This window comes from Triticum aestivum, chromosome 5B (genome assembly GCF_018294505.1).
Source record: "Triticum aestivum cultivar Chinese Spring chromosome 5B, IWGSC CS RefSeq v2.1, whole genome shotgun sequence".
Lineage (NCBI taxonomy): Eukaryota > Viridiplantae > Streptophyta > Magnoliopsida > Poales > Poaceae > Triticum > Triticum aestivum.
The window spans coordinates 549988326-549998138 of record NC_057807.1 but is presented as its reverse complement, the minus strand read 5'-3'; the positions used below and the strand labels follow the sequence as shown (position 1 = coordinate 549998138).

Sequence of the window (9813 nt, the reverse complement as noted above, 5' to 3'; positions counted from 1 at the left end):
TCGATCAGGAAGTCAGCCCGTATAGAAAAGAGAATTAAACACAGGCTTTCTGGCTAAAGGCTGTTGCACGCAGCCTGATGGCACAAAAGATGATGCTTCCTTAGAGCATCCACAATCTATGGATGCAATGAAACTAAGTTTAACTTATCATTATTCCTGCCATGTTCAAATAGGTACTCCCTCCGTCTGATAATATTATTGGACAGAGGGAGAAGTTTACAAAGACGCAGGGAATTTTGCAACATCCTTGGCACGTTGACAGCAATGCGGTGGCACTAATAAGCCACAGTTTATTTAGATATGAACTCATGATACAGAACAAGAATTATTCAACTGCAATCATACCCATCTCACTAATTCAGTTTGGAAAATGAACATCAATTATGCAGTAAGCAATATCATCCGAGTTAAATTCCATTCTCTTAACATGAAAATAAAGCAGTCAAACGCCAAGACAGTTGGAGAAAATGCCTTCACACGTGGGCTACTATTACAGCAGTAACAGAACAGAGACTTGCAATGAACACTCCGAAGTCCGTAATATGAACAAAGTCGGCGGCAAATCACAAGGTTCTACACATCAAGGACAAGTTAAATCAGCTCTTCTACTACATGCCAAGCGCATCAAACATCTCAACTCCTAATGCACGCAAAATAAAACTGCGACTATCAGTCAGTTTGTAAAACATCTCAATTCCTAATGCACGCAAAATAAAACTGCGACTATCAGTCAGTTTGTAAAACATCAAACAAAGTTAGCGCCATCCTCACTCACTATAATAAAGCTCTAAAAAGCATCGTTATCTATGTATCGTTGAAGCCCCATGTCAACTACTTCAGCAGTTCCCTGACATCATGGTGGTGGCACTTGAGCAGACGACATAGTAGAGAGGAGTAAAACAGCCGGTCAAGGTCACTTGCCAGCAAAGCAGGTTCTTCTAGAAATTCCTAGGCTCAAACAATGGGAAGGAACCTGTACGAGCCTTCTCGCCACGGATGTCACGCTGGTGGAGGTTGGGATCTCTGCTTGTCTCAGTACGCACTCTTGTGCCCGCCTCATTCCTTTCTGCATTTATGCCAGTGGTGCTCAGGATTGGCCCACCAAAGAATATTGATTGGCCTATGTACGTCAACCTCTCGGATGGCTGCCCCGAAGGAATCGCTGATGAAGTTGTGTTGGCAGGTGCAAGATTTCTCCCATGGTTGCCTGGTTCACCACTTGGATTCGCCAAGAAACTTCGGTTTCTTGCAGGCAGCTCAACACTGGGTCCTGTTCTTGTTGTTTGCATGGGCACTGACATGTACCGACCAGCCTCTTGATCCTAGACCACAGAGGCTCTTCGGTTCTCCCTGACATATGATGTGGCTGACTGGAACATTGGGTTGTTACTTATATGTGTGGCAGGAACATGTGGCCTTGTAATCCCTAGCGCAGGCCTTTCAGGAGGTGGAGCTGGATGAGGTGCTGCACGAAATTGAGCATGAGGGGCAAGCTTGTGGATGTGTACCGGGCTGCTTAAACTGCTTGCAGTCTGTGTGCCAGTCTCATAGTCATCCTGGCTTGCAAGACTCTATGGATACGAGTTCTATAGAGGAGACAACGTCATCTCACTCCCCGATTCCTTTGTAGCACTGTAATCAACACTCATACTACTCCTGACACTGTCATTGCCACTGGAGCTAATATCAGCTTCATGGCCATGGCGGGCATCTATTGGTCGGAGAACAGAGGATGATGCCCGAGCTTTTGCTGCAACTTTCATCACCTAGTTTCTGTCCAGCTTTGCAATGCTCCGAGCACTGATCTTGACTAGCTTCTTGGCTTTGTTTGCTCTTTCAGCGTATCCAGTAGCATCAGGATCAAGGTTGATAGAACTTGAGAGAATATTAGTCTTACCTTTACCTCCTTGTTGGGTTCGACAATCTTACTTATTGGAAATGCTAAAATTGATCCTCTGCACTTATGAGTTATCAGCCCTTCCCGGAGATCGCCAAGGCATGTGGCTGCCTCACCTACTACCTCGGTGTCAATGGCTCATCCTCAATAATGATGACATTATCCGTGATGGCCTCCAAGGCAGTGCACAACATCGGGCGTCATTCACGAGGTCTGAAGCCGTGCTAGCCTGGGTCCTACTGGACCTCATGCTCGTGGAGGCCTGGGCCATCAACCGGTCCAGGACCACCGCTCGCCTCTAGTGCTAGATCAGCGACCATCTCCTCGGAGTGGGACTGGACGAGTCTGAGCACTTGGTGTGTGTTGCATTGCATCTCAAGAGGTTTTTTCTTTACGAGGGCATCCCGATGCTCATAAACAAACTGGTTCTATCATTATTGGCTGAAGGTAGTTGAGAGCTCTACAAATCAGGACATTCATGGCGTGTACCTGCAGGATACATAATTTTTAGCTATAGCACATGGCCATTACATGCCCAACTCTATATATTTCCCAAGGTACATCATCTATTCCATTTGCAATGCATGAAACAATTAGCATGCTGGCCACCACAATATGATCTACATCCCCCTTTGTTGTTCTTCTGTGGTATATGGAATCAAAGATATATTATCCACGGGGGGGAAATGCCTAAATGGTAATCGGATTGTGAGGTATTGGGAAAAATTAGCATCCAGCACACATCCACCGTGTAAAACGAGAAAGCTAAATGATGTCTCTCTAGCTTAAGGCTGTTGCTAGGGGTGGAAACAAGCCATGTCGAGCCGGGTCATGACTTGCCTCGTCCAGGCTCGTCAAACCTCACAAAACTAAGCTTGAACTCGGCCATGTCAAAGCTTGAGTTCGGCGAGAGCTGCACGCGAGCCCAATAACTCCCGTTGCTCGTCACTGTACCCGTGTATGTGCTCTTCTCCTGCTCCTGAACCCAGCACGCAATGCACGAAACGCTAGAGCCCTGGCAGACATCTCCACTCCACAGCCCACTCCCAACCCGTCCATCTGCTCCTTGGCCAGCCAGCACCACTACGTCAACCATAGTCAATCCTCCAGTGGAAGCCATTCCCTCGCACGTAGCTACTCCGCCTCGGTCACTCGTTGTTCTTGCCAACATTGTTGACCGTCCTCTGCATTCTCTACATGACGGAGCCGCGTGAACAACATTGGGAACCAGTAGTTTGAAAGTTGTATTCGCCCATTATGGTGGATTCTCGTAATCTTGTTTGTTACATCTGTTTTTCTCTATTTAAGTGTTTGGTTCACTTGTTGTTGCCTACTTTGATGCTTCTTTTCTAACCGCAGATTATAATCATAGCACAACACACAGTCCAACAACTGCAAGAAAGTCGGATTACGTAATTACATGAATGTTCGTGTAGGCTCAGACCGTCTTAGCCTAGTATTAAACGGAGTTTAGGTTCACATATATGTTTTATATATGGGTCCCAAAATGTAGTGTAAATTCGAAGAAATGAAAAAGAAAGACGCGTTGCATAGTTTTTCTCAAAAAGGACGACTACCCCCGGTCTCTGCATCGAGCGATGCACACAGCCATCTTTATTGCATTATTCAACAAGGCCTTGCAAAATATATCTATACCACTATATAGTGTACGAGTTTTGAATGGATCTAGAATATCAATCCTGATCATTGGTGCTCTCAATCTAACGGTTGGGAGCAGCGGGATTCGCATCAACAGTGGCTGCTCCAAACTTATGTCTGCTATTTCTAGAATTCGCTGTGTGACCCATCATCTGACTATGTTCTGGATCTTTCCACTATGGGCTGGACACTTGCTCCTCTAAATTATTTAATTCGTACTACCTGCCTACATGCATGCATCGACCGCTTCACGAGAGGCTAGCATGCGAGCCTAGCATTGCAATGTTGTATGCATTGTGAACTTTTCCATTTTCTTATCATTTGAAACAAGTAGTAAGGTACCTAGGATAATTAGAATGAGAATGTGCAAATAACCTATGAGGAAAGAGTACGTTTTGACTCCTTTTATTTTCTTAGCTGACATGAGCTTGCGAAGGTGAAAATTTATTATTAATTGTACTTCTTTTTTCACATCATTTTTCTAAAAAAATAAGTTTTTAGTATGAGTCCAATAAATTGAAGGACTTCCTAAACAATTTATATATATATAAAAGGGCAAAGATTATATCCAATGTTTCATATTAAGAAAATCATTGTACTATGTTTTTTGGGGAATAGTTGTTATCCGGCCTTGCGAAGCCCAAAAATGATTCCACAGATGCCTATCGGATATCTCCATTTGAAGCTTCTATAAAAAAAATTAATCATAATATATGTGTGCTTTAGTTTTTTACACTAATTTAGTACCATGCTTATACGTAATCAGCTACGTGCAAAGCACGTACAAATTACTAGTATATATAGCAACCCAAAGACACCTTCATGGCAAAAATTGTCGCCCTATCTACACGATTGATGATGTGATGTGACCTCGCGCCACTCACACCAAGAAATCTGATGGTCAAGACGCGTGGCATATGAATCTACCTAACTTGTTTCGATCATATATATATGTTGTTTTTCATATGACCCCTCTTGAGTGAAATCCAACAAGGATGGTGCTCAAGCTTTTGCGCGGCCGTTTTCGGTACATCCTCTATATCAAGCTTTGAAAGGCTCTGGAAATTGATCTTGACTGGATTCACGCGAAACGATGGCTTCGTAATAAGTCGATATCAGTCTCAATAAGTGTGCTCTGGTCTTGTGCTCATTTCTTCAATTTCTATAAATTTTATTTCACGTTTAATGGAAGAGCCAATAGTGGATCTAAGTAAGCATCCTCGATTCTAATACTCTCTGCGTCCCACCATATAAAAGCGCTTTTAACACTACACTAGTATAAAAAATACTCTTATCTTGTCGAACGGATGGAGTACAAGTTTTGGGATGGCTCACCCTGCTTGTCGCACATTTCAAACGAAGCGTCCTCACATTGTGGTGCATCACGTTTGTGTTTCTCTTTATCCCTGGTACGGTGGTTGAGAAATGTACAAGCCATGACATTCAATTGTGTAACCTGCAGGCTATATCATTCAGCTAGGCTTCACATGGCAATTACTTGCCCGTATCAAGATACAACATCTCTTGCAATGCAATCAACAATTGGCACCCTGGCCACCATGGTATAATCTATATCCCTATTTTGTTCTTCCCCGTAGCGTCTGGTTTCAAGAACTATTTCCCATGTGAGATGTCCGGTAATTGTATTGAGAGGCATTGGGAAAAATGTAGTTACCGCCTTTCATCATTCCTGTGGAAAAACAAAGGTCATCGCTCACTATCTAGCTACAGGCTGCTCCTCGGGTTGGAAACAAGTCGAGCTGAGCCGGTTGATGGGTCTGCATGGTAGGCTCGTCTAAGCTTTCAAAGTTGACACAATCTGCTCGCGCTCCCGCTCGCGACCACCGCGGACACCGAGGATGACGGCAGAAACAAGCGCACGGACGCGACGGCGACCTTAGCGCACACGGACGCACGCCCCGTGCCGTCCCTCCGATCACCATGTTGTCAGTTACCACCAGTTGTTGTCGAAGTTTCAGAAAAATTCAGTTTCGTCAGCAGTAGCTGTTAAAGTGCAGATTCGTCAGTTAGGATTTTCCTCAATTAGTGAAACAAGCTAAGCCGCGACTTGGTCTTAGTGATCGTGGGATGGCACGATACTAAAACGATCATGGCGACGATGTAGGGTAGCGGTCGACGAACGTTGGGATGGCAGCGTTCGCGTCTCCGCCGTGGCCTGATTTCCCGTTTTCTGTTAGCTCTGTATTCGGCGGAGATGGTTGATCTCGTTCATGGCCAGTGATCTCGGAGTCGAACAAGAGATGCCGTCGAGACGCAGCAGCAACACGTACTCCAGCTTCTACATGCTGCACGCATACACCATGAACGATAACGCACGCATGCCATCGTTCGGTTACCGAGCTTTTGCCTCACCGGCCCGGTGCATGGAAAAGGGACCAGCGCGCTGCTCAGTGCGGTCCGGACGGCCGCCGGCTCGGTCAGGGACCGGACCAGCGTGATCTGGATAGTAGGAAGAAGTGGCCTTGTAATCCCCGGCGCAGGCCTCTCCGGAGATGGAGCTGGATGAGTTGCTGCACGAAATTGGATGTGAGACGCAAAGCTTGCGGATGTGTGCCGGTTGTGTGAACTGCTTGGAGTCCGTGTGGCAGTCTCATAGTCATCTGCGTGGCAAGACTTTTGTGTGTACGATTTCTCAAGAGGAGAGAACCATGCCAAGTATGTTTGTTCGGCAGGTTTTCGTGCGTTCTAGGCTTTGTTTGGCATTATGGTGGATTATCATAGTCTTGTTGGTTCCATCCGCTTTTCTGTTTCGACATGTTTTTGCCTACTTTTTTTTTGCAGGAGAAACTTTCAATATATTCATTTTCGATCATGGCAGTACAAAGAACACTAGAGGTGATATAAATTACAACCATGTCCATTGACCACCTAGCGGCGACTAAAAACACTAGAGTGAGCTGAAGGCACCGCCATTATTGCCCCTCCCACGCTGAAGCTGGGCAAAGCTTGTTGCAGTAGACAGTTGAAAATCGTCGTGTTAAGGCCGATGAAAAAAATCATAGATTGGAAGGATCAAACCTATAAACACCCAAGCGAAGACGAACGAACACTGGCCCCAAACAGTCCACAGAAAAACCAGCACCAACTGAATGCCGTGAGATCCGAAGGAGATACACCTCCACATGCCCTACGATGACACTAGACGCACCATCGTAGAACGTGGGAGACTTTATTCCTACTGAGGGACATCGCGGAGTGTTTTTTGAAAAATGTCACCACAATGGCGGTGGGTTTTTGAAAAAAAATTGAATAATGGTGGTTTTATTGTTGATGTGAGTTGTAATTATGTAAGGACATGAGGACTACATCGTAAAAGAACAAAAATATAAATGAAGAGAGGTGAGAAGGGGATTGGTAGAAGACCCCAGAATTTTTCCCAATGTCTCCTCTCCTTCATGAACCCTAGTTCACAAAAAGATGGTATCAGGGCAGGACGAATCCTGTGTGGTTCTCCTATGATTCCTATTGAGTTTGGCCGTCGGTGCGGTACTGTGTCGCTCCTATTGTTGGAGGTGCTTCTGCTGCTGGCTTTGCTGTAGGAGTTGGGAAGCGACCTTGATTCTGTCTGAATCAAGTACAGTACAATCGGGGAGGCTCCTGCAGCTACAAGTTGAGTTATAGAGCCTGGGCGTCTGGACTCCCTCGCCCGCTACAAGCTAATTTTTTCTCTCCTGCCATCCGGCATCGTGAGCAGGTGTAGTTCGTCCCCAACTTGACTCTCGGACTCCTTGAGCATCTGTGTTTTTTTATTGCTTTAGAAGCAGTATCGGTGTTGCCTGGAGCTGCTTTGGAGGTCAGCTGGCCGGATTAAATAATACTATTTGCTAGTGTTGCAATCTGAAGTAATTGCCGTACTCTTTGGCACATTGTTGAGCTGTACTAGTTGGTTCCTCTTTGTGCTGCACGTGTTTGAGAAGAAGAACCAAGTACTAGTGTTGGAATATATTCTTGCTCATTGAACCATGGGAGATCCAAGTACAGAAAAAAAACAGGGGATTCTAGTGTTCATAAGATGTATGAAATATTTAGCAAACTGCTTGAGCACCAGCAGCAATCAAAGGGTGCTGCTGAGCCAGTTAAGCATACACTTGAGCAAAATCCAGTCAGACTATCAGGACCTGGTGACTACATCAGTTGGGCACGCCATGCCAAATTGATTTTGAGTGCCAATGAGTATGATTATTTACTTGTTGGCAATGAAGATAGTTTGGAGAAAGGCAGTGCGGGCAGGAAACAAATCAATGATAAAGTACTAGTATGGCTGTTGGGAAGTATGGAACCAACAATTAGAGAACAAGTGGAAGGCATGGACACTGTTTGTGAGGTCTGGTCATCTTTGAAGAAACAATTTGCAGGGAAAACAAATAAAATGCAAGCCACCCGTATCATGCATGAGTTAACTAATTTGAAGCAGCGCTCAAGATCTGTAACAGAGTATGCAGGTGAAGTAAAAAAATTATACAGAGACTTGCATTATCATCACCCTTTTGAACCTGTTCACAAGGATGACTTGGCAATTCATCATGTGTGATTTGAGTCGTTTGTGAGCAAGCTCTTTCTAGATGGCCTAGACCAGGAAATAAACCTTTGTCGTCAATTCATATTTGCAATGCCTGAGTGGCCTAGTCTTGATGATATTATTTCTAGCATGATTGAGGAGGAGACTCGTTTGGCACAACCGAAGGAGGAGGGTCAGGAGCGTGCAGATGCTCATGCTGCATTATCCATACAACCACGCCGTGCTACAAATTCCTTTGGTAAGGTCGATAAAAGCAAGTTGCTTTGTGACCATTGCAACAGAAAAGGACACACCAAGGGTGATTGTTTTGAGTTGCATGGTTATCCACCTTGGTGGGATAAAGGGAGATGTCAGCTAGGGGGGAGCTCGGGGTTCAAACAAAAGACAAGCTAATTACAATGCATCTGCAAAGGAACTACCTGCGGTAGATATGAAAGCTCTTGAGGATTTCAAATCCAAGCTCAAACTCTTTGAAGGCTCATCTTCGTCCCAAGGTTTCTCCAAAGTTGATTCTAGCTTTAATGCCATCACCCAAGGTATATATGGAATCCCGCTAAGCCCATTCAAAATCATGGATAATTGATACTAGAGCTACTAATTAACCACATAACAAGAGCCTCAAACTTGTTTACTTCCTACACACCTACCTCTGGTAAGGACAAAGTTCGTGTTGCTCATGGTTCCATGGCACCTATTACAGAACGTGGAACCGTCCAGTGTACCAAGACATTGTCCTTATCACCAGTTCTGCATGTTCCTAAATTTCCTATCAGCCAATTATCAGTTAGCTCCATCACTAGAGCTCTCAATTGTAGATGTTGGTTTGATCCTACATGTTGTGCTTTTCTGGAGCTTGGGACAAGGAGAGTTCTCAGGACTGGGACCATGCATGAGGGACTCTACTATCTTGATGAAGGGGGAGATGAAATTTCTCTTGCAACTTGCATGTCTCCTACAGTCCTACTCAAGAATTGTTACTTCATCACCGAAGATTGGGACACCTCTCTTTTGTTGCTATGTCACGTATTTATCCCTCTCTCTTTAACGTGTGTCCTAGAGAATCCCTTGTATGCGACGCATGTGAATTAGCAAAACATACAAGGGGCATCTATCCTAGCAGGGGTTTGCGATGTCATAAACCATTTGAAGTAATACATTCTGATGTTTGGGGGCCCTGTGAGGTTTATTCTGTTTCTGGACATGGGTGACTTTCATTGATGGATTTAGTCGTTACACTTGGCTTTACCTTTTGAAGCATAAAAGTGATGTGTTCCCTATTTTCGAAGATTTGTGTACTCTCATTCAAAACCAGTTTGGAACAACTATAAAAAACCTTACGTTATGACAATGGTACTGAATATGTTAACATGGAGTTTGGACAGTTCCTTCCATCACATGGCATTGAACATCAAACTACATGCGTTAATACACCAGAACAGAATGGTGTTGCAGAATGTAAGAATAGGCATTTACTTAAAGTTGCTCATTCACTCATGTTCACCATGAATGTCCCTAAGTTTCTTTAGGGGGAGACAATAGAAACAGCAACATATTTAATAAATCGTATACCTCTACGCACACGTGAGTTTAAGTCTCCAGCTGAGTGTCTTTTGAATACAAAAATGATTTTGTGGTCCCTCCAAAGGTATTTGGTTGTGTTTCTTTTGTGCATGATTATTGAAATTCTGTTGGGAAATTAGATCCTCGTGCCATCAAA

At 44.4% G+C, this 9813-nt stretch overlaps 1 pseudogene; it reads right to left on the bottom strand.

The window, feature by feature from the left end:
• Nucleotides 1-764: 764 nt before the first annotated feature.
• On the bottom strand, nt 765-8983 carry LOC123116881 (probable protein S-acyltransferase 20; annotated as a pseudogene).
• Nucleotides 8984-9813: the final 830 nt, after the last annotated feature.